We start from the raw sequence: 21870 nt of genomic DNA, 5'->3' as shown, positions 1-21870 counted from the left end.
CTTGAAAGCACAGACCCAAAATGTCATGTTACATAGTATTTCAAACTTCTCAGTGGACTCAGTGTTTCCATTTCGTGTGTCCTGTACCTACTTCCTGTAAACCTGGTCCTCTGCAGAGTTTACTGGTGATGTCTCTGTAACTCTGAGAACAAGAATGATAGAAGCATGGGTCTAAGTAGAGCTCAGGTGTGCCCTCTGGTCGAGGAGAAAGCTTTCCAGAGGGAAGAGTACGTTAAAAGATGAACAGTTGGCTTTGTGAGTAGTTTTAATCAGACCACGTAAAAATCATAATCAATGTTATAACAGTTCCTTATTATTCCGTAAAAACAGACAAGGGTCAGTGAGAAGTTTAACAGGTGAAAAGCTATCAGTCAATCCAGATTTGGTTCATAATTACAGTGAATACATTGACGTATTTATTCCACATTTACTGAGAGCCTACTGGGTCCAGAACTGAAGACACAAAGATGAATAAGACATGTACACAAACAGTTGTGCTACAAGGTGAGAGGTGTGGTCATAGAGGTTTGGGAGCACAGGAAAGGGAGTGAAGTCAAGTGGACCTGAGGGGGCCAAGAGCCAAGGAAGACTGCCCTGATTTACTATTTGAACAGAGTCTTTTCTGTTTTTTTAAAATTCTAATCAGAAGAGCAGCCATCCTAATTGAAGAAATATTTTTGTTCCCCAGTGTGGATTTAGATGTAGTTCAGAAATTGACTCCCTATATCAAATGTATATGTATGTTAAGCTAACCAGTCCACTACTTTTTTTTTTATTTTTTACATTTTATTTTATTTATTGAACAGAGTCTTGAGGAGGGTGTGTTGGCAGGAGATGGAGCTGGGAGAGTCGACTCTGGTGAGACTAGAGGACTTTGTGTGTCAAGCTAAGCAGTTTGGTGCCTTTGAAAAAAATGTAAGCTGGGAAGCACAATGATTAGACTTAGATTTTATAAAGGTAATGCTTTTTCCATGAGGAAAAGCAGATCAACCAGTTAAATTAGAGAATTACTGTAATTATCTGAGAGACAGATGATAAGGGTCGAACTAAACTTGTGGACCTCAAGGGGACCAGGAGGAGAAAGAGTCATCGTGGAATACAGAAAAAGCTTTTTATTTGTTGCTGTTTTTGATAATTACCATTATTTGTTTTATAAGTTCATATGTTATTTATGGGAATATTAGACATGTCTTTTCAATGTACATTCATAAATACTTGATGGTATTATCTTGAATCCCCTTATCTGAAAAAGTTCTAGCATATTGGGTATGGCAAGTGATGTTTTCCTTGGTTTTGTTCATTGATTCCTAGTTGGTACAGCTTCCTTGCAGAGTATCTGGAAATGTGTAGGGGCATTTTTGGGGTTGTCACAGTCCCTGGTTGTCACTGCTAGCATTTAGAGGGCAGACAAGGATGTTAAACCAGCTGCAACACATAGGACTACACTACAAGGAATCGTCCAGTCCCAAATGCCAATATTTCTTCTGTCAACCAAGGGCCCATATTGGTTGATAGGGAGTGGACAAAGAGGCAGGAAGGAATAATACTGGTAATAAGGGCTGACATTTGTTGAAACTTATTATGTGTCTGGGATATAGTCACCAGAATTATAGCATTTAGTCCCCATTTTACAAATGTGCAAACTGAGCCAGAGTGGAGAACTATCTCTGAATCTTGCATATTTAACTTTAATGTGCAAGTATAAGTGGAAAAGGAGAAAAACATTTTCTTTGTGCACTTGTAGTTTATCAAATCTCAGGATCCACCTCCAGGAAACATTTCTTCCAGTTCCAGAGAATATTGGCAAAGCGTCACCTTCCAGTATTTTTTAAAATATGGAAAATATTTGATGACATTTAAAAAAAATTAGGGTGGCTTTATGGATTGGGAGAAACTCTCATTTGACAGCAAAACAGTTGGTGCTCCATAAATGCCTGGTGAATTGAACTGACTCCATGGAGGCACTCCGTGGCTTTAGAGGGTGCCAGGATCTTACAAATTTATTTTTTACTTCACATAAAAGGAAACCTGCTTCAAGCACAGTTTTGGTAATTTGAAGGCATGTGTCCGTGACATAGGATGAAGAATGTGGCTCTTTCTTGGTCATGCCCTACACTTTCCTGCCAGTTCCAGTTTGTTCCTTCTGCCAGGCACACCCTCCTCTCAGGCCCCCATATCGTAGTTTAAAAGCACCTTCCTCCACAGGGCCTTTCTTGATCTCCACTGAATGTTATCTGAGCCTCTCTCACAGCACTTATCATCACACCATGAATTACAATTATTTATGTATGTATTTTATCTCTTCCTCTAGAATAGGACCACTGATGCTAAGAGTTATGCCTGCTTCCTCTGGTATCCTGTATCTGGCACAGAACCACGTGTAAGCAGGAGCTCAAGAAATCTTTGTTTAGTGGAAAGTTCTTTTAAGAACTCCATGAGTTGTAGTAAAGCAACTCCGTCCCCCAGGGGAGGTGATAGGCATGCTCTACTGTGGATCGCTGTTGCAGAGAGGATTTTGTTTGGCTTTGTTTCTCCCTAACGTAACCAGCAATAGGAGGCTGGCTCGGTACTTCCATGGTATCATCAGGGACCTAGGTACCTATCTTCTTGCTCCACCGTCCTCTGCTGGTGGCTTCCATCCCTAAGGTCACCTCGTCCAAAATAGTTTCTGTAGCCATAGCTACTTCTGCTCCATGCTAGGTGTGGAGGAGGAAAAAGAAGGGCATGCCCTCCCTCTTTAAAGGAGACTTCCCAGAAGTCCTACATAACCCTATTGCTTGCATTTCATCTCATTGATCAAGACTTACTCGGGTGACCCTACTTAGCTGAAGTCTGGGAAATATAGCCTTTTGGCTGCACACACTTCACCTGAATAAAACTGGGATTCTGTGTCTGAAGAGGAAGGGGAATGAATATTGTGGTAGGCTATTGTGGTCCTGGCCATAGATGGTCAGGTGACAGTGGGCATTTGTTACACTTTGAGGACCACATTTTTGTAAAGACATTTGAACTGAATTTGGAGGACAGAAAAAAGGATGATGAGAGAACCAGAAACCATGTTACGGGAGGAATGATAGAAAAACCGGGGATGTTTCTTTTGGAGAAGAGAAGAATCAGGGGAACAGTGGCTAGCTCTCTCTTCAAATATTCAAAGGACCATCACATGGAAGAAGGATAAGGCCTATTTTTAATGATTCTAAAGGATAAGAAGGGAATTGTAGGCACATAGCATGCACCAAAAAAGAAGGCTGGAATTTGACCTTAATGTCTCTTTTAACCTTTGACCTTATAGAGATGTATACTACACACATGCATCTGTGCGTCTGATTTTGCGGTTAGAAATATTGTTTGTTCTATAGAAAAGCTCAGGACCTTTCCTTCGGTGAGGTGTGGGCTCTGTTTCCTTTATGCTTGGTCATTTTCAAAATGTCACCGAGAGTCGGAAACAGTTTCCACACTCAGGCTGAAGTGAGGAGAATTCTTAGGTTGTAGATACTAATATCAGGGCTTAATAATTCCATATTGTCTAACTCAGTAATTCAATAAATATTGTCACTATCAACTTTGGACTAAGATATCTGTGCTTAGGCAACTGGTTAATGTTATTTAGTTAAACATGAATTCTTTTAAATTATTAGGAAACATTTTAAACATCTGAAATGTAGTTGCTGAAATATCTTAAAAACAGAGGCATTATCAACCAGAGAAATAAACTAGCAGAGTTAATTTATCTCATTAAATAGTGATTTATTTTTGAAACTGCATAGATGTGTACCTGAAAACTTGCCTATCTTTGTGAATTAAGTTCGATTTTTCTAGTTCAGTTTTATTTTGAATATAGATGTTTTTCTTTTGTGAACCTCAGATATAAGAAATAGTTAAGGAGAGAGTATAATTTAAAATAGAAGCGATAATTTAGTATTAAGATAATAGGAAATTTCTGTATTAAATCAGCTTTTTGGGGGCAATAAGCTATAATTCTAATTAGGGTAATTTAAAAAGATCTTCCAACTGGGTTGCAGGTTATGAATACAGAAGTGCTAGAATATAAGCAAATATATATTAAACAAACAAAACCCTGAAAAATTCAAAGGGGGACCATATATAGAGTTTAAAGGATCAGAAAACACCTGCCTAAAAATAGTAACAATAGCTAACGTTCGTTGACCATGTCCTTATGTGCCAGGCCCATACTTCTTTATTTATTTATTTATTTATTTATTTATTTATTTATTTATTTATTTTTTTGCTGTACGCGGGCCTCTCACTGTTGTGGCCTCTCCCGTTGCAGAGGCTCAGCAGGCTCAGCGGCCATGGCTTACGGGCCCAGCCGCTCTGCGGCATGTGGGATCTTCCCGGACCGGGGCACGAACCTGTGTCCCCTGCATCGGCAGGCAGACTCTCAACCACTGCGCCACCAGGGAAGCCCCAGGCCCATACTTCTTACACTATTTCCATTTTAACATTATGAGTAGGAGCTCTTATTATCCTCATTTTTAGATGAGGAAACAGAGGCAAGGAAATTAAATAACATGCTCACTCACCATAGTGTCAGGAAGAGGTGGAGCTGGAGTTTGAACCCAGGTGTAGACTTCAGGGGCTTCTCTCTGGAAAGTTACTTGGGTTTCTAAGCAGTCTTTCCTCTTCCCTCCCTTTCCTCACCCCCCAATCTTAGAGTAGTATATCAAGCATACAACCATCTGGTTATTCAGACTTCGTCTCTTAAACTTCTGTAGAAAAGCTTTAGACATGCTGGGCTGAATGAAAGAAGGGAAATATAGACTCCTATACTTGAGATGCATTCCTACAGGTGTAATGGAAAGTACACATCCAGGAAAGCATATCAAGTCCGTTCCTTAGTCAGCAAGCTTTGAAATGTTGGGCTTCCGTGGTTGTGTGTGTGTGTGTATCTGTGTACATGCATATATACACAGATACACACATACACATTGGGTGGAGTTGGTGAATCTTGTATTTCCCATGGAAGGAGTTCTTTGAGTTACGTAGATAAGGGGTTTCAGTTTACAAAAGAACCAATACTACAGTGTTTCAATAAATCATGTTCATTTGTTACTTGATTCTCTAGGCCTTTGGAGTCATTCCTTTTGCAATATTTCCTTAGGGCCTTTTTCTTCAGCCCGGATTAATCTAAGACACATTACACTGATTTGAGATGTCACCAGTTCTCCTGGGAAACCCTTGGACTGTATTTTCAATGGCCTGTGCTTTTATGGAAAAATGCTGTTTCACTGCTGATGAGGTTTCTGGTATCAGCAAAGACAGTTGATCACGTACCACATTAGAAGCCCTGATAAGATCCTCTATCCCCCTAAAATCTGTGCCATCAATCTGGCGAGGAAGGTATTTGGGCATTAGAAATGCCTAAAATGCCACAATTAGAAAATTCACTTCTTTGAGGGCCTCCTATTTTCTGCTGAAAGTACCAGTATCCATAAAGGCTTTAAAACTCAAACTTTGCCGTGAATAAGTTCATTTGGGTGCAGATTTTGGGGCTCAGGGTCGAGAGCCATGAAAACTCTGGCCACGTTATGGGGGTCTAAGGGAGAGAGAGGAAAGGATTTTTAGACAAGGGTGGGGGAAATGAAGCAGAGGTAGGACACTTTAACTAGATAAGGCCCTAATCGCCTCATTCCTGGACTATCAGAAGAGCCTTTTAGATTTAAGCTGCTTTTACCTCTTTGTAACTTTACCGACCAAGCTTAGTGAACTGTTGAGTGCTCTTAGTAAACAGAGTGACCACAGTCCTTCTCAGGGAAGAACTGGCTTCACTTAGTTTCTGGCAGGAGGTGGGCTGGCTGTGCGGGCTTGCACGAGGACAGCCAAAGCTGTTGTGTGTTTGCTGTCTTTACTGTAGTCACCTGACAGTTGTTATTCTGTCTCCTTGAGAGCACATAGATAAATGGTCTGCCAGAGCCTCAACACACGCTGTTGGATTGAATCGAGTTTGGAGCGTTTGCTCTGTGAGGTGGAGACTGTTTAGGAGGGTGGTGAGATCTCTCTGTTTCATTACCAGGGAAGCGTGTTGCTGGGGTCATGGCAATGATGGGATATTTTATTCCTCCTTTTGGAAGGGTTGGATGTCTAGGTTCACGTAAATCCATTCTTATTCAACCAAAGAGAAGGTAATAACTAAAGATGATAAAGTTTTCTTTCGAATGTATTGCAAGGCATAATCACAAATGATTTTAGTCAAAGAATGTGTGCATTTGTAGCCCTTTTTTCTATTACGTAAGAGAACGTTTAGAAACTAGGATAATGAATATCTTAGCATTTTAAGGAAGAATTTGAAATTTCATTTTTTTGAGCCTACGCCCTGGAGAATTTATGAGCTTTCTAAATGAAGAGCTTTTTAGCTTAGCTTCAGTTGATTAAAATCCTGGATTTCTTTATGTACTCAGTTCTGTGCCATATGTTGAGGCGAGCGCTGAGGTCAATGGGAATACTTTTATGACCATCAAAAGGTCACCGTGTCCAAGTTTAACATGCAGTATAATGATTTAAAGTCCACTCTGGGAAAGCCTCTATATTTATCATCAAATTTTGGGGCTTCCCTGGTGGCGCAGTCATTGAGAGTCCGCTTGCCGGTGCAGGGGATGCGGGTTCGTGCCCCAGTCCGGGAAGATCCCACATGCCGCGGAGCGGCTGGGCCCGTGAGCCATGGGCGCTGAGCCTGCGCATCCGGAGCCTGTGCTCCGCGGCGGGAGAGGCCACAACAGTGAGAGGCCCACGTACAGCAAAAAAAAAAACAACAAAAAAACAACACATATCATCAAATTTTGTGTGTGTGTTGAAATTATACACTTACGGTATTCCACATAAAAACTCCAGAGGCTCACCTGAGATCGAGTGATTTAAAATAGACGAAGAATAAAAATGCTTGTTGTAGGAAAATAGGAAAATGCATAAAGAAGAAAATAGGAAACGAGTGGCAAGCTTGGTGTTGGCCCTACCTTGACCTGTGTGTCCTAGGATAAATCTTTTCAGTCTTGCCCTTGACCTCAGACTGGACCAGTGGCTACTTGGTTCATGGGCAGGCAACCACTATCCATCCTTGCTCTAAATGCTGAGCCTCCCACAAGCAAGGTGGCTCAGGCTTTGGGAGTTTTCTCTCAATTAATTATTAAGGGAACAAACAGGTCTTATCTGGTGAAGGCATTGGTCCCCACATATTTTACTTCCTAGGCTGTTAGAATGTTCGAGATGGATGAGAAGTGAGTGTGCCCAGGAGGGAACCACCCTTCCCGGAGGGACTGCTGTACTTCAGACTTTATGCTAGTGGTTTACAGGGACCTATTTAATCCTCACCAGAACCTGGTTTTGCAGGTCAGAGACTTTGCCCGTAAGGAAACTGTGTATCAGAGTTTAAGTCCCAGTTCACCAAGCCAAGTCAGTTAAGCAACCAATACTTACTGACTGAAGATTTAATGTTGAATAAAACAAACAGTTCCTGCCCTCATGGAACTTTTTGAACGATATGGACACAGTAGTCAGTGCTACCCATGTGTCTTGGCTCTTAGTCTAGTATTTTCTCCATCACTATCTTCTTATTTCAGCACTTATTGAGAAATCTGAATGTCTTACTGGACTTCATTTAAATTGTCTTTAGTATAATACCTAAGAACCTATATTCTGAATATCAGTTCATTCATTCATTGTCTAAGTCAGCACGATATAATTCAAGATGCCCAATGTCCAGACTTAAGACAGCCACTGAAAACTCTATTCTTGACCAAATCCCTAATATCAGTTTATTTTCTTGTAATTACTTTTTTAAAAAGTGTAACAATGGTTTTAGTTTGTTTGTGTCAGTTAATAGAGATTTTATTGTATGTACTTCCTAGTATAGTTTATTACTGAAACCATTACTTTTTTCCAGCATTAGAATTCTAAGATTCTATTTTAATGCATGGTTAACAGTTTCTATTTATTGTGACAATAAGTTCTTACTGTCACTACTTATTGATACTTAAAATACAGATTAGGTGAAATCTTAGGAAATATACGCTACTTTTTTTCTTCTTGCTTTTGACAGTCATTGCAGATAAACTTGTAATTTTATTTAAGCTGCTCTTAATACTGGGGGAATTATAAATTCACCATATATAGTTAGAAACCCAAACACCATTTCATTACACGTGGGTATCAGTGGGTGACAATATAATATTGTTGATTCTGTGTCAACAAGCTATTGAGTTTCACATTATAACATGAAGTGATGACATTTATAGAGCCTGGAAGTCATTTGGAGACCCGTAAATATTGTTTAAGCCCAGGCATAACAAACCGGGGCCAAAGAACTCCTGGTTTAACAGATAACCTGCTGGTGAGGCGTGTCCTGAAGTTCGTTTTGCTCAATTGCTAAAATCAATATAGTAGAGGAGACAGAGGAAATTTCGTGTCATTTTACCATGAAAATCTTTGTAAATGTAATAAATCCTATTTTATAGACTCCCAAGTTAACAAAATCAGCTTTACCTTTGACTCTATAGGGAAACTAAAGTCGTGCTTATGTTAGCAAATTGCTTACAATAAAAATTACAAATTTTGATTTGTGGAATCAGATATTCTCCTGTAGCTTTCTTTTTCTCCCTCCTATTTTTTGTGGGGGAGCGTATAGAGTACTCTCTACTACAGAGTAATGCTGGATATAAATGTTTTGTATAATATGGGTGGGACGGGGGGAGGGGAAGTCCCATCCTTTATTGAAATAGCAGAGAATGACCTGGACATATAAATAGGCTCCTAAGGATTTGGAGTTGACTTCTTAAGAGTATTTCTGGACTCTCATGAGGGTCAGTATGGAAGATAATTGTTCAGTTGGTAATTAGATTGGAAGAAACAGTGGCTCTAAACAGCAGGATCTATTAAAAAAGTACACAAGTCATCATGATCTCATGACTTTATCAACTTTTGGAAATCAACTTCACCCATATATTACAATGCATCATATATCGTTTAGTTATTGAGGGTCATCTGGATACTAGGATGTTCTGTGCTAGGCACTGGGATTACAGAGGTATTTATTCCTGCTTTTAGGAGCTCACACTTTAGAATAATGCTCTGTTATTGGTAGAGTCATAATAAATTCTTGCCACCTTACTGTCACTCTTCTTTTGGTCTCTTAATCTTATTTACTTTTTCTGTTCTTTATTTTTCATATATCAGGTCATGGTGGGAGAATTTTGAGCTTCTGCTTATAAAATCCTTTCTGAGGGCCTCCCTGGTGGCGCAGTGGTTGAGAGTCCGCCTGCCGATGCAGGGGATATGGGTTCGTGCCCCGGTCTGGGAGGATCCCATATGCCGCGGAGCGGCTGGGCCCGTGAGCCATGGCCGCTGGGCCTGCGCATCCGGAGCCTGTGCTCCGCAACGGGAGAGGCCACAACAGTGAGAGGCCCGCATACCGCAAAAAGAAAAAAAAAAAAAAAAAATCCTTTCTGAGACAGAACATCACTAGAAGGGAAAAAAATACAAAAACACTGTAAAACAACAAAACCAGTTTTTTAAAAAAAGTTAATGACACAATACATATGTTGTGTATGTATTACACATACAAAAAATGTTGGCTTCAGTTTACCAGATGATTAGTTATCAGTACTTATTGCCCAGGAATAGGCTTTTAAACTTATTGGTGGAAATATTTTCACATTGTTGCTGCACAGTATTTCTTAAGAGTTTAGGAAAATTTGTTGTTGGTAGAAGCCATACATGCCCATAACTAAATCATCAAGGTTGAGTCATGCATGTGTGCTCACCTCAACTAGTCTCCTAACCAATTGATAAAAGTCAGTGTGTAAACACTGTGATAAGCCACCATAAGCCCTGCCATGATCAACATTTCTGGTCAGAGTTGTCATCAGACTTGCTTATGGATGCGTAAGTATTTGTTGTTTCAGAGTAAATTTCATACATATATATGAAATTATATATATTGTATATAAAAATATATCTGATCTCTACTTTCTGAAAATATACACATTTAGAATGAGAGCTTATTTAGTTCCTAGCTGAAATTTGTGACTCATAAACCCACTTACCAATTACAGACTGTTCCAGCCTGGATTTGGGCCATAGCTAGATAAGAATGAGTTACCATTTTGTATCAAATTGTGGTTAGGGTGCAAGATGCAAGGTCTCATTAAATTTAGTGTTTGGATGCTGATTGTTGACCTTGATATCTCTCCTTTCCTCCCCCTCTCTCTTCCTCTTTCCCCTTTTCTCTTTCTTCCTCTATTTCTGCCTCTTCTCCCTTTTCATGTCTTGAGAGCCTATTGGTGTAACTATTGTGAATGGTCAAGAACTAAATAACAGGGCTTCCCAGGTGGCGCAGTGGTTAAGAATCTGCCTGCCAATGCAGGGGACATGGGTTGGATCCCTGGCCCGGGAAGATCCCACGTGCCGTGGAGCAACTAAGCCCGTGCACCACAACTACTGAGCCTGCGCTCTAGAGCCTGTGAGCCACAGCTACTGAGCCCGCGAGCCACAGCTACTGAAGCCCGCTCACCTAGAGCCCGTGCTCTGTAACAAGAGAAGTCACCACAATGAGAAGCCCATGCACCACAACGAAGAGTAGCCCCCACTCGCTGCAACTAGAGAAAGCCTGCACGCAGCAACGAAGACCCAACACAGCCAGAAATAAATCAATTAAAAAAAAAAGAATGAAATAACATAGAGTAAGGGATAAAGAATACAGCAAAGTGTTTGTTAAATGAAAACAAGGAAAAATTGTACAGCACAAGGAAATATAGCCATTATTTTGTAATAACTTTAAATGGAGTATAATCTATAAAAATATTGAATCACTGTGTTGTACACCTGAAACTAATATAATATTGTCAATCAACTATACTTCAATAAAGTCAATAATAAAAGTTAAAGAAAAACTAAAATAAGATCAGAACAAAAAGGTGTTTGTATGATTCAATCCAGAAGATCTGTTTAGTAGTTACAAATGATTTGTCCTGTGACTATAGAGAATCATCCCCAGATCCAACAGTTGGGAGTCAATTTCTTTTCCTTCTGCTGCTATTGTCATAACATCTGGTATCAAGCCATTGTTCACTTGATAACCTGGTGATCTAATTTGCTTGTTAAGGTGACCAAAACAGCAGTGATGCTTGCAGCTTTAACACACCTGTATTGATGTGACTTATGGTTCAACACCTGGGACTAATTAATCAGAAAAACCCTGGTTGGGTGCTATTTATAAACTCTGTGTTAGGATTGAGAGTGGGTCTATCACACCCTATGTAATAAGCCTTAAGCGGAAAGCTGCCTATCTGGAGATCTGTGTAGTCACTTATTTCTCACATGTGTGTGATTTTCCTTTTTAGCTTTTGATTCTGTTCAGCCATCTTCCAATAATTTATCTTGCTAATCAGTAAGCTGTATAGGAATACTCTGGGCAGTTGGGGTTGGAAATCAGCTCTTAAATGGGGGGATTTGTAGTTTTTGTACAAGTCATGTTAAAACATTGTGTTGAAGGGTGTTGTACTCTTTTCTCATGGAGTTTGATTTATTGGGTTCTTATTAACCAGAGCAGGCAGACTATCTTAAATTTTCTTCTGTTTGGATAGTGCTCTTTTCAGCATCCTATAAATGTAGCTCTTTGGCCATCAGATAACCAGTTAGTTCCTTGGCGGGGGAGTGGGGACAAAGGTCTTGGACTTAGTTTTCTCCCATGTGGAGGAGGAGTCCATCTATAGGAACCTCAATGATTCAGCTGATAGAGAAAACACTGCATGGATTATATGAGGAAATACAGAAAAGACTAATACAAACACAATTTCAGTGTTTGGTAATGGCTGGCAGAAAGTTTTCATTGCTGAGTGTTCTTGGTCAAAACTTAGAGATTCTTTCAAATGTTTTAGGCACTTAGATGATTGTCAATTCATATCTTTTTATTTTTTTATTTTTTTTTTTGCGGTACGCGGGCCTCTCACCATTGTGGCCTCTCCCGTTGCGGAGCACAGGCTCCGGATGCGCAGGCTCAGCGGCCATGGCTCACGGGCCCAGCCGCTCCGCGGCATGTGGGATCCTCCCAGACCGGGGCACGAACCCGTGTCCCCTGCATCGGCAGGCGGACTCTCAACCACTGCGCCACCAGGGAAGCCCCCTATCTTAATTTTTTTGTGAGCGTATGTGGCAGGGGTGGGGAGAGGACATTCGAAAAAAGTTTTTTCTTTTGTTCTGATAACTACACAGATGGGAAAACGTTGCACCATGAGCAGGTGTGTTTATGACTGTTTTTCATAGCAATGACCTTTTCCATTAGTGAAGAACTGCTTGAGGACTTCAGATTTGGGGCTTGTTTTTTTGGTGTGACTCCCCCCACCCTTGAATGGGTAAGCCTGTGGATGCCCCGTGGAGCACTCCAGGGTGAAGCAGGCCTCCCTGGACCTGAGATGCTTTACCACACTCCCAGGGGAGTTCATTTCAAGGTGCTAGTACTAGCAGCTGCGGCATGATATTGCCCAATCTCAGGACCTCTTATTGATGGGTGGGAGGGAGTGCGAGTGCCACTTAAGAAATTTTATTATCTTTAGGAGGGAAGAATTTTTTTATTTACAGGGGGTTTCGTAGATGATCTCTTTCATGTGGGTTAAGACATTTTGAGCTCTGAATGTCCATGCTGCTTAGAGGTTCTAAGTTGTGCTCAACTGGGGGTGGTACCACCACTCTCAAGGGGTGTTTGGACATGTATGTCACAGGGACGGGGGATGGGCAGTACTGGCATTCCACATGTCAGGGGCCAAGGACGCTAGACATCCTGCTTTGCCCACGGCAGTTGAATAATTATCCCATCCTACATGCCCATCACATCCTGTCAGGAACCCCTGAGAAGCGTGGTTTTATTTATAATGCACTTCAGTGCTGATGAACCATCTGGTTGTAGGTCGAGGAGGTGCTCAGTGAAAAAGAAGTGATGTGGAAGAGATGGGGAAAGGGGAGAAAGGCAGGTAGCCAGTGTTTAAACAAAATGCGCGAGGAGTAGCTCAGGAAAGATGGAAATGTAACTTCCCACTTGTCAGAATTGAGGGGCTTCTCTGATGGTGCATCATATTATTCTGCCGGCTTTGGATCATTGAAAAGGCACTTTAAAAATGACCAAGCAGGGCTTCCCTGGTGGTGCAGTGGTTGAGAGTCCACCTGCCGATGCAGGGGACACGGGTTCGTTCCCCAGTCCGGGAAGATCCCACATGCCACGGAGTGGCTGGGCCTGTGAGCCGTGGCCGCTGGGCCTGCACATCCAGAGCCTGTGCTCCGCAACGGGGGAGGCCACAACAGTGAGAGGCCCGCGTACCACACACACAAAAAATTATCAAGCAAATATTTCAGCAGTCTTTGAGATCCTCTATCTCTCAAGGTCTGGCTGAATTCCTCATGCTGGATGCTCAGACACATGCATTCAGCTTGGAGAGAACAGGACACTAGGAGGCCTTGGGTGGCACCTGCGGAAACTGTTGGCCATTTGCCATGCATTGGAGCTGCTTTGGATCGGGCCTGGGGCAACTGGAGGGGCTGCAGGGTGAGCCCCATCCCTGCCAGAGCCTCTTGGTGGACCACCCACCGGCCTGTTCACTGAGCTCATGCTCTGGGCAGGGTTCTGAGGAGCCCAAGCCCTTCTCATGGCCAAAGTCTATATGCTCATTCAGATTTGCATCCACCCAGAGCAACTTTTAGTCTTAATATAGTTACTGGCACTAGAGATTTCTAAGCTTTCTCACTCTCAACCCATTTGATCATATCACTCTGTTCTTGGCATTCAAGGCCCTTTCTTCCCCATCTCCCCAGCTTGGTTGTCCCCCACTTTAGAAGAGGTTCCCTGCACTTGGGCCATGGAGGCCTACTTATTCCCCCCTCACCCATGCTGAGCCTCCCTCAAGTTGTTTGGGCCCGTGCCTCCTCCCCTCCCACCCCCATCCCGCCAAGTCTTGCTCTTTCACACAGGCCCAGTGCAGTCTTACTCTCCTTCATGAAGCCTCTCTCATTGCATCATCTTGTGGTATTCATTTTTTTCTCCCTGAGACCAATTGGTTCTTATTACCTCTGCTGCTTATTTGGAACGAAATCATCTACTGTCATATGGCACAACTTTGGAGTCATACTACCTAGGTGTGAATCCCTGCTTCTCCACCTACCAGTTGTGAGATTTGGTCAAGCCTCAGTTTTCTCATCTATGAAATGGGGCTATTAGTACCATCTCATATGATTGTTGTGAGGATAAGTGAGATAATCTATGGGAAACACTTAAAATACTACTGGCACTTAATAAATTCTGGGTGGTTGAAAGCTGTCATTTGTTTTGTGGGATGGGGGTTGAGGAATAGAGCACAGGCTCTGAAATCACACAGGCCCTGGGTCTGAATCAGACTTCGACATTTTCTGCATCTGTGGGAATTTGATTAATGCCCTTGAGATTCAAGTTCCCCTTCTATTAAATAAATATAAATCTCACTTCACATATTTCTAAGAAGATCCAGTGGATATGTATAGGGACTTCCCTGGTGGTGCAGTGGTTAAGAATCTACCTGTCAATGCAGAGGACATGGGTTCGAGCCCTGGTCTGGGAAGATCCCACATGTTGCAGAGCAACTAAGCCTGTGCTCCACAACTACTGAGCCTGTGCTCTCGAGCCCGTGTGACACAACTACTGAGCCCGCGTGCCACAACTACTGAAGCCCATTTGCCTAGAGCCCGTGGTCCGCAACAAGAGAAGCCACCTCAATAAGAAGACCGCGCACCGCAATGAAGAGTAGCCCCAGCTCTCCACAACTAGAGAGAGCCCATGCACAGCAAGAAAGACCCAACACAGACAAAAATAAATAAAATTAAATCTCTAAAAAAAAATGGATGTGTATAAAGCTTTTTATATTGTCCAACACATAGTAGGTGCTCAACAAATAGCAGCTATTGTTGTTACATGGCTATTTAATTTATAATGCATAAATACCTTTTGTCCCCAATAAATTTGTAAGTTCTATTAAAACAAAGGATCATGTCTTATCATTCTTTGTTTCTTCCACAAACCTTGAACAAAGTTTTGCACACAGTGGGTATGATTTTTTTTCATGTGTGGCTTTATTGAATCTGACATCATATTCTTTTGGTCCTTTTTTTAAAAAAAATTTCATTTAAGTGATGTGTGTACATGATCACACATCAGCTGGCTTTGTGGGTTTCCCTCAAAGTCTTTGACTTCTTGAAATGTCCTCTCAATATCAATATTGTTTTCCTCTATCAAAACATCAGGGCTCTGAAACAATAATTTGGAAAAAGCAGTCAACTCAGTTGTTTGTAAACTGGATTTAAAAAAAAAAAGCATATTTCTGGCCACCTATTTGGTGACCTGTTCTGAAAACCAGGCAGCTAAAATGTTGTACAGAAAGAATAGTAGGCTGGTTTGCTGTACCCGTCTTGTTTCAGTTCCATCAGTTGAGTTGGTGGCTATTCCACTGGTTGACATTAGGCAGGGCAGGGTCTCCAGACAGTTTGTTACCCTTGGCTGTCATGGCTGCAGTGTCAAGTTTGGAAATTAGCAAGTGACTTTAAATCTTCAAAAGGGGACTGGCCTTGTTGGTGTGGACAAGGTGGGAGAATTGTAGTAAACCATCACCCAGCTTATAAACATCACAAGTATGTCTGGCAATACCAAGGGAATAAAAACAAAGTACTGAAAAAGTGAAGTAAAAATTATGGGTGAATTAAGGAATGTATTTCTTTGAGTTCAGTGGAGGTAAGACTATTAAAGTGCCACGCAGTGTTACATGTTTTTAAAAAGAGCACATGTGCCTCCTCAGGTAGACCAAAAGTGTCTGGAAAGACCAGCACATGTTAGAGGATCTAGCCGGAAAGTAGGATTTGCCACAGAAATTACCTTACTCTGTTAACTTTGGACAATGTTCCATTGACTACGACTTGCCTTTTTCTTCTAATAAGAGAATTCATGAGAGGAAAAAGAAACTCTTATAAGGAAAGGGCAAAAGAATGAAACATTAGGGGGCTTCCCTGGTGGGGTGGCGGTTAAGAATCCGCCTGCCAATGCAGGGGACACGGGTTCGAGCCCTGGTCCGGGAGGATCCCACATGCCGCGGAGCAGCTAAGCCTGTGCACCACAACTACTGAGCCTGAGCCATAGAGCCCGTGTGCCACAACTACTGAAGCCTGCATGCCTAGAGCCTGTGCTCTGCAACAGGAGTAGCCCCCGCTCGCTGAAACTAGAGAAAGCCCCGAGTGCAGCGGAGAGCCAGTACAGCCAAAAATAAAATAAAATAAAATAAAATAAAATAAATAAATTTTAAAAGATTCAAAAAAGAATGAAACATTAGTATGACTCAATATTTTTCTCTTTTTAAAACTTTTAGATATTCCTCCTATTTCAAATTATACCAGGTTTCATTTTTCTTTCTATAGATTTAAGATAGTAAACTCCAATTAAAAGACTCATTGTTTGCCTTGATGGTTTTATGAATCTCTGATATGTAATTTTACAAAGAGAAATCTTCATTACCTGGTGAATACGTGTTTACTGTCCCACATGTGCCTAGCACTGTGCCAGAGTTTGTAAAGGATACAGAAGTGGTGCTCTCAATTCCGTCCTGTGCCCCTTCTGGAAAAACAAACTTCTTCCCTCCTCTAGGCATTATCTGTTACTCCAGTATCTTATCTTAACACATTCTTAGTCCAACACTTAAACCAGGAAGCTTGGGCTATGGCTATTTATGAAGAAAGGATTACTCTTGTTTTTCTCCAGCTTGGGGCTCTATAACGTTGAAAAACAAGTTTATCCCTATGTCTATTGTAATTTTTCTTGAAGAGATTGAAACTCTTTTTTTGATTTCCCTGCATTGCTTTTTTTTCTTTTTTTTTCCAGCATTGCTTTTTCTTAAAAAAATTATTTTATTGAAATGTAGTTGCTTTACAATGTTGTGTTAATTTCTACTGTCCGGCAAAGTGATTCAGTTATACATATATATACATTCTTTTTCATATTCTTTTCCATTATGTTTATCACAGGATATTTCATATAGTTCCCTGTGCCATACAGTGAGAACTTGTTTTCCATTCTCTGTATAATAGTTTGCATCTGCTAACCCCAAACTCCCAATACATCCCTCCTCCACACCCCTCCCTCCTTGCATTGCTTTTGATTGTTGCAAATTTTCTTTTGTTTTTATATGCAATGTTTGTTGCTAATTAGACTACTCTTCTCCAATTGTATTGTATGAGCATATGGTGTGGTGTGGATTCCACACCAGTCCAGTTAATGCATCCAGAGAATGTTGATAGCAACTTTGGAAAATAATCAAATTTTTACATTCATTTTTTTGGTGGAATTTTTTTTTTTTTTTTTTTTTTCTGGTTTGAAGAGAACATAGAGCACTGGTAGTCAGTACAGACAGACGCTGGACCAAAACTGTCAGATCCAGATCTTGCTTTGCACACGTTTGCTATTTGATCTTGGGCAAGTTACTGAATTGCTCTGTGTCTCAGTTTCTTTATTTGTAAAATATGCATAATAATGACATCTATCTTGTAGGGTTGTTATGAAGGTTAAATGACAAAGTTTACAAAAAGTTTACAAAGTACTTAGAATGGTGCATACCATTTAAGTACCACACAAATCGTTTCTTCATCTTTGCACCATCTATTTTGATTTTTGGGAAAGGCAGGGCCAGCCTGGGAAAGTAGGGTGTCCCTTTGGTTCTAATGGTTCCTTGTCAATGACTGCCTGGTTCTTAAGAATAGGTTTTTATTTCAGTGTGGATTATGATGTTTTCCTCTTTGGTTTTTATTAGAGGGAGACTGTTTTTTTTTTTTTTTTTTTTTTTTTTTTTTTTTTTTTTTTTTTTTTTGCGGTACGCGGGCCTCTCACTGTTGTGGCCCCTCCCGTTGCGGAGCACAGGCTCCGGACGCTCAGGCTCAGCAGCCATGGCTCACAGGCCCAGACGCTCCGCGGCATGTGGGATCTTCCCGGACCGGGGCACGAACCCATGTCCCCTGCCTCGGCAGGCGGACTCTCAACCATTGTGCCACCAGGGAAGCCCGAGGGAGACTGTTTTAAAGTTATAAAAGATTGTTTGCAAAATTACCTCTTGGTTAAAAATGGATTGGTTGAATATGGATGTTTAGAGACCGTTTGTTGAAAGAAGTGTTAAATTTTGCTCTATTTAGATTTTTTTCTTTCATAAACTATGTTTAGCTCCAAAGTATGAAATTCCCCCACTCCCACCTTCTTTGGACTTCAAATTAGTAAACAATAAAGTATAGATAATGTGTAGTAACCTTTTTAGGGGTTATGAGTAAAGGCTACTTATTTTTAAAAAAACTCTCAGGGCTTCCCTGGTGGTGCAGTGGTTGAGAGTCCACCTGCCGATGCAGGGGACATGGGTTCGTGCCCTGGTCTGGGAAGATCCCACATGCCACGGAGTGGCTGGGCCCGTGAGCCATGGCCGCTGAGCCTGCGTGTCCAGAGCCTGTGCAAAAAAAACTCTGAGAAAATAAAGTGCATACAAACCAGTTGACATCAGGGGCAGCTGAAATTGTTATCAAACTTGATCTAGACCTTTTCACTAACAGTGTGGTTTTTTTTTTTTATTTTATTTTTTATTTTTGCCTGTTTTGGAACTTTTTTTTTTTTTTTTTTTTTTTTTTGCGGTACGCGGGCCTCTCACTGTTGTGGCCTCCCCCGTTGCGGAGCACAGGCTCCGGATGCGCAGGCCCAGCGGCCATGGCTCACGGGCCCAGCCGCCCCGCGGCATATGGGATCCTCCCAGACCGGGGCACGAACCCGTATCCCCTGCATCGGCAGGCGGACTCTCAACCACTGCGCCACCAGGGAGGCCCTGTTTTGGAACTTTATTATTATTTTTGTTTGATTTCTATTTTATTATTATTGTTAAAAATTTTTATTTTATATTGGGGAATAATTGATTTACAATGTTGTGTTAGATTCAGGTGCACAGCAAAGTGACTGTGTTATATATCTACATATATCTATTCTTTTTCAGATGCTTTTCCCATATAGGTTATTACAAAGTATCGAACAGAGTTCCCTGTGCTATACTAGCAGTTTGTTTTTCAACAACACATATTTCCTTCGTAATAGAATGGCTGACAGTCTTCTGACACTAGTGGAGCATTTGGTTGATTACTAAGATGCCACCCAGCAAGTGATAGAGTATCCATTTGTTCTTCTGCAGAGATGTTTCCAAACAATAGGCATTTGGGAGTTATAACAGGCATGGAAGTTAATATTGAAAAGATGAACTTGACAAATGAATTACCATGGATCTGTTGATAAGTTGAATGAATTGGGCTTGATATATTACTTGAGATAACTGAGTATTTGGGAGGTCAAATGTGAAAAACACTAACTAGAAAGAGTTACTTAATTGTAAAACTTCCCCTGTCAGTTTAATTTTTTTTTAATGTGTGATTTTTTCCCCCTATAATGCCAGCTGCTGGGCTTAGCATTGGGATTTTTTTTTAAATAAATTCATTTATTTATTTTTGGCTGCATTGGGTCTTTGTTGCCGTGAACAGTGGCTACTCTTCGTTGTGGTGTGCGGGCTTCTTATTGTGGTGGCTTCTCTTGTTGTGGAGCAGGGGCTCTAGGCGCGTGGGCTTCAGTAGTTGTGGCACATGGGCTCAGTAGTTGTGGCTCGCGGGCTCTAGAGTGCAGGCTCAGTAGTTGTGGCGCACGGGCTTAGTTGCTCTGTGGCATGTGGGATCTTCCTGGACCAGGGCTCGAACCCGTGTCCCCAGCATTGGCAGGCGGATTCTTAACCACCGAGCCTCCAGGGAAGCCCTAATGTGTGATTTTTAAATAATTGACTTTGAAGTGCTTAAAAAATGACTTTCGGGTATCTATTTCGTGTTCTTTTCATGATGTGCCTAACTTCATATTTTAGCAAAAACAAAAAACAACCTCAAAATTTGACTTGTAATAAAAATTGCTTAAGAAATGAAAAAAGAAAAAAAATAACAAATAAACAAAAATGTTGCTTAAGAAATAACACTAATTATACATATATTTAAAAACAGGTAGTATATTGTTCTGAGAATTTGCTTCAGTATGCTCAGTTTCTAAGTGTATGATTTTTCCAGCAATAGGAAACTCTTTGTAAGTAGACTGACCTTTAGATTGTTATTATTTTTCAACCAGAAATTATTAGATACTAAGGGAAACAAATGTACTGAATTTACAAATGTATTATGTTGGCTTACTAACAATAGACCTAATTGATAAAAGTGATTTAATATATGTTGTGTTAATAGCTAAACCTCCAAAGCCTCTAATCTCTCATGGAAATATTGCTTTGTAGAACAAAATCCAATGAGAAGTTCTGGGATTCCAGAGTGAATTTGTACATTCCTTAGGGGCATTTTTGCAAGGGAGGTTGTTGTGTTTTAAAGGTAGTTGATAAGAGACCTGCACCACCAACCCCAGACCTGCACCACCAACCACCATCATGCATTAGTCTATAGAAGGTATTTGGGTGTACGTATTCCTGTACCACTCGGTACCACCATTTAGCCAAGGAAAGTTTCTGACCATTTGCAGCATACATTATAAATCAGGATGTCACTACCAGACAATCAGATTTGAACATTCCATGAACAAAGTAGCCTATATCCCCTAGGAATAGATCACTTAACTGTGTTTATGTCATGCTCTTGATAGGCCTGCATTTACACAAGACAGGATAGCACATTGTTTATTTATTTTAGGAGTAGGTAATTGATGTGTATATTTACTTAATTTCAGTTTAATTAGTCAAACATTGAAATGGGTAATTTAGCATGATTGCTTAAATACATGGGGAAAGTATAATTATTCTTCCAACCCCTCGAATTATTCCTCTACCACCATGGGTTTGTGAAAGAATAATTTTGAGTCTTCTCCACGTTGGGCTGGTGTTGGCTGCTCTCTTAAAAATAAAATTCATACTTGGCACATAATGTATGGGGAGGTTGCTGGTCAGATATTTGGGGAAACTCAGAGGATCTCTAACTGCCAAATTAGTCCCCTGGGGAGAACTAGGAAAACTGCAGGATATACTGGTTGAATTAAATGAACTTGTTTAAGTTATATTCACTTTCTGGTATCACTAGGGGATATCACTGCTACTTGGAAATGTGGCTAGTTTGATGCCAAGTTTGTGCACTCTGATTGGCTGCAGAGATTTTTGTTTGTTTGTTTCGTGGCCTTTGTTTGTTGGCAGAGAAGAGCCGTACCTGGCATCTTACAAATAAGTTACAAGCAAAAAGCCATAATATTGGTCTTGTATCTAAGAATGAAGAACCATAAATTACTGTATATGGTTTAGTAATAAAAAGGCACTTAAAAAGACTGTAGGGTGGGAAACTGAAAAAAGCACAGTCCCACAAATGAAAAGTTACTCATGATGGTATCAGAGATAACCACCCTTAACTTTCTGGCCTTTTCTGTGCTTTTTTTCTGTTATATATGATTCTGTTACAGGTAAAATTTTGCATCCTTGTCTTTGTTATAATGTGTAATGAAATATTACAAATATTTCTCCAAATCATTTATAAGTTCTTCATAACTATTTTAATAAGTTCCTAATATGATATATAGATATAGATATAAGAAAATTTATTCATTTTCATATTATTGGACATTTACGAGGTTTGCAATTTCCTTTATTATAAATTATGCTATGATGAAAACCTCTACACATAAATCTTTATTCTCTGCTTAGTTCCTTAAGGGGAAAAAAAATTACCTAGAAGTAAAAGTATTAAGTTAAAGAATAAGCACTTTTAAAAAGCAGGATACCTGTTGTCAAATTGCTTTCCAGATTGGTTACCTCAAGGTGCACTCTA

General features: G+C 40.6%; 1 protein-coding gene across 1 annotated transcript in view; it reads left to right on the top strand.

Moving 5' to 3' along the window:
- The window catches only part of LRP2 (LDL receptor related protein 2), a gene marked incomplete at its 5' end in the record, with an annotated part of 199062 nt that overhangs the window by 16178 nt on the left and 161014 nt on the right, over positions 1-21870 (top strand). The window lies entirely within an intron of this gene.

This window comes from Mesoplodon mirus (assembly GCF_964341445.2).
Source record: "Mesoplodon mirus genome assembly, chromosome: 8".
NCBI lineage: Eukaryota > Metazoa > Chordata > Mammalia > Artiodactyla > Ziphiidae > Mesoplodon > Mesoplodon mirus.
The sequence above is the reverse complement of the archived record's forward strand: the minus strand, read 5'-3'. Positions and strand labels throughout refer to the sequence as shown.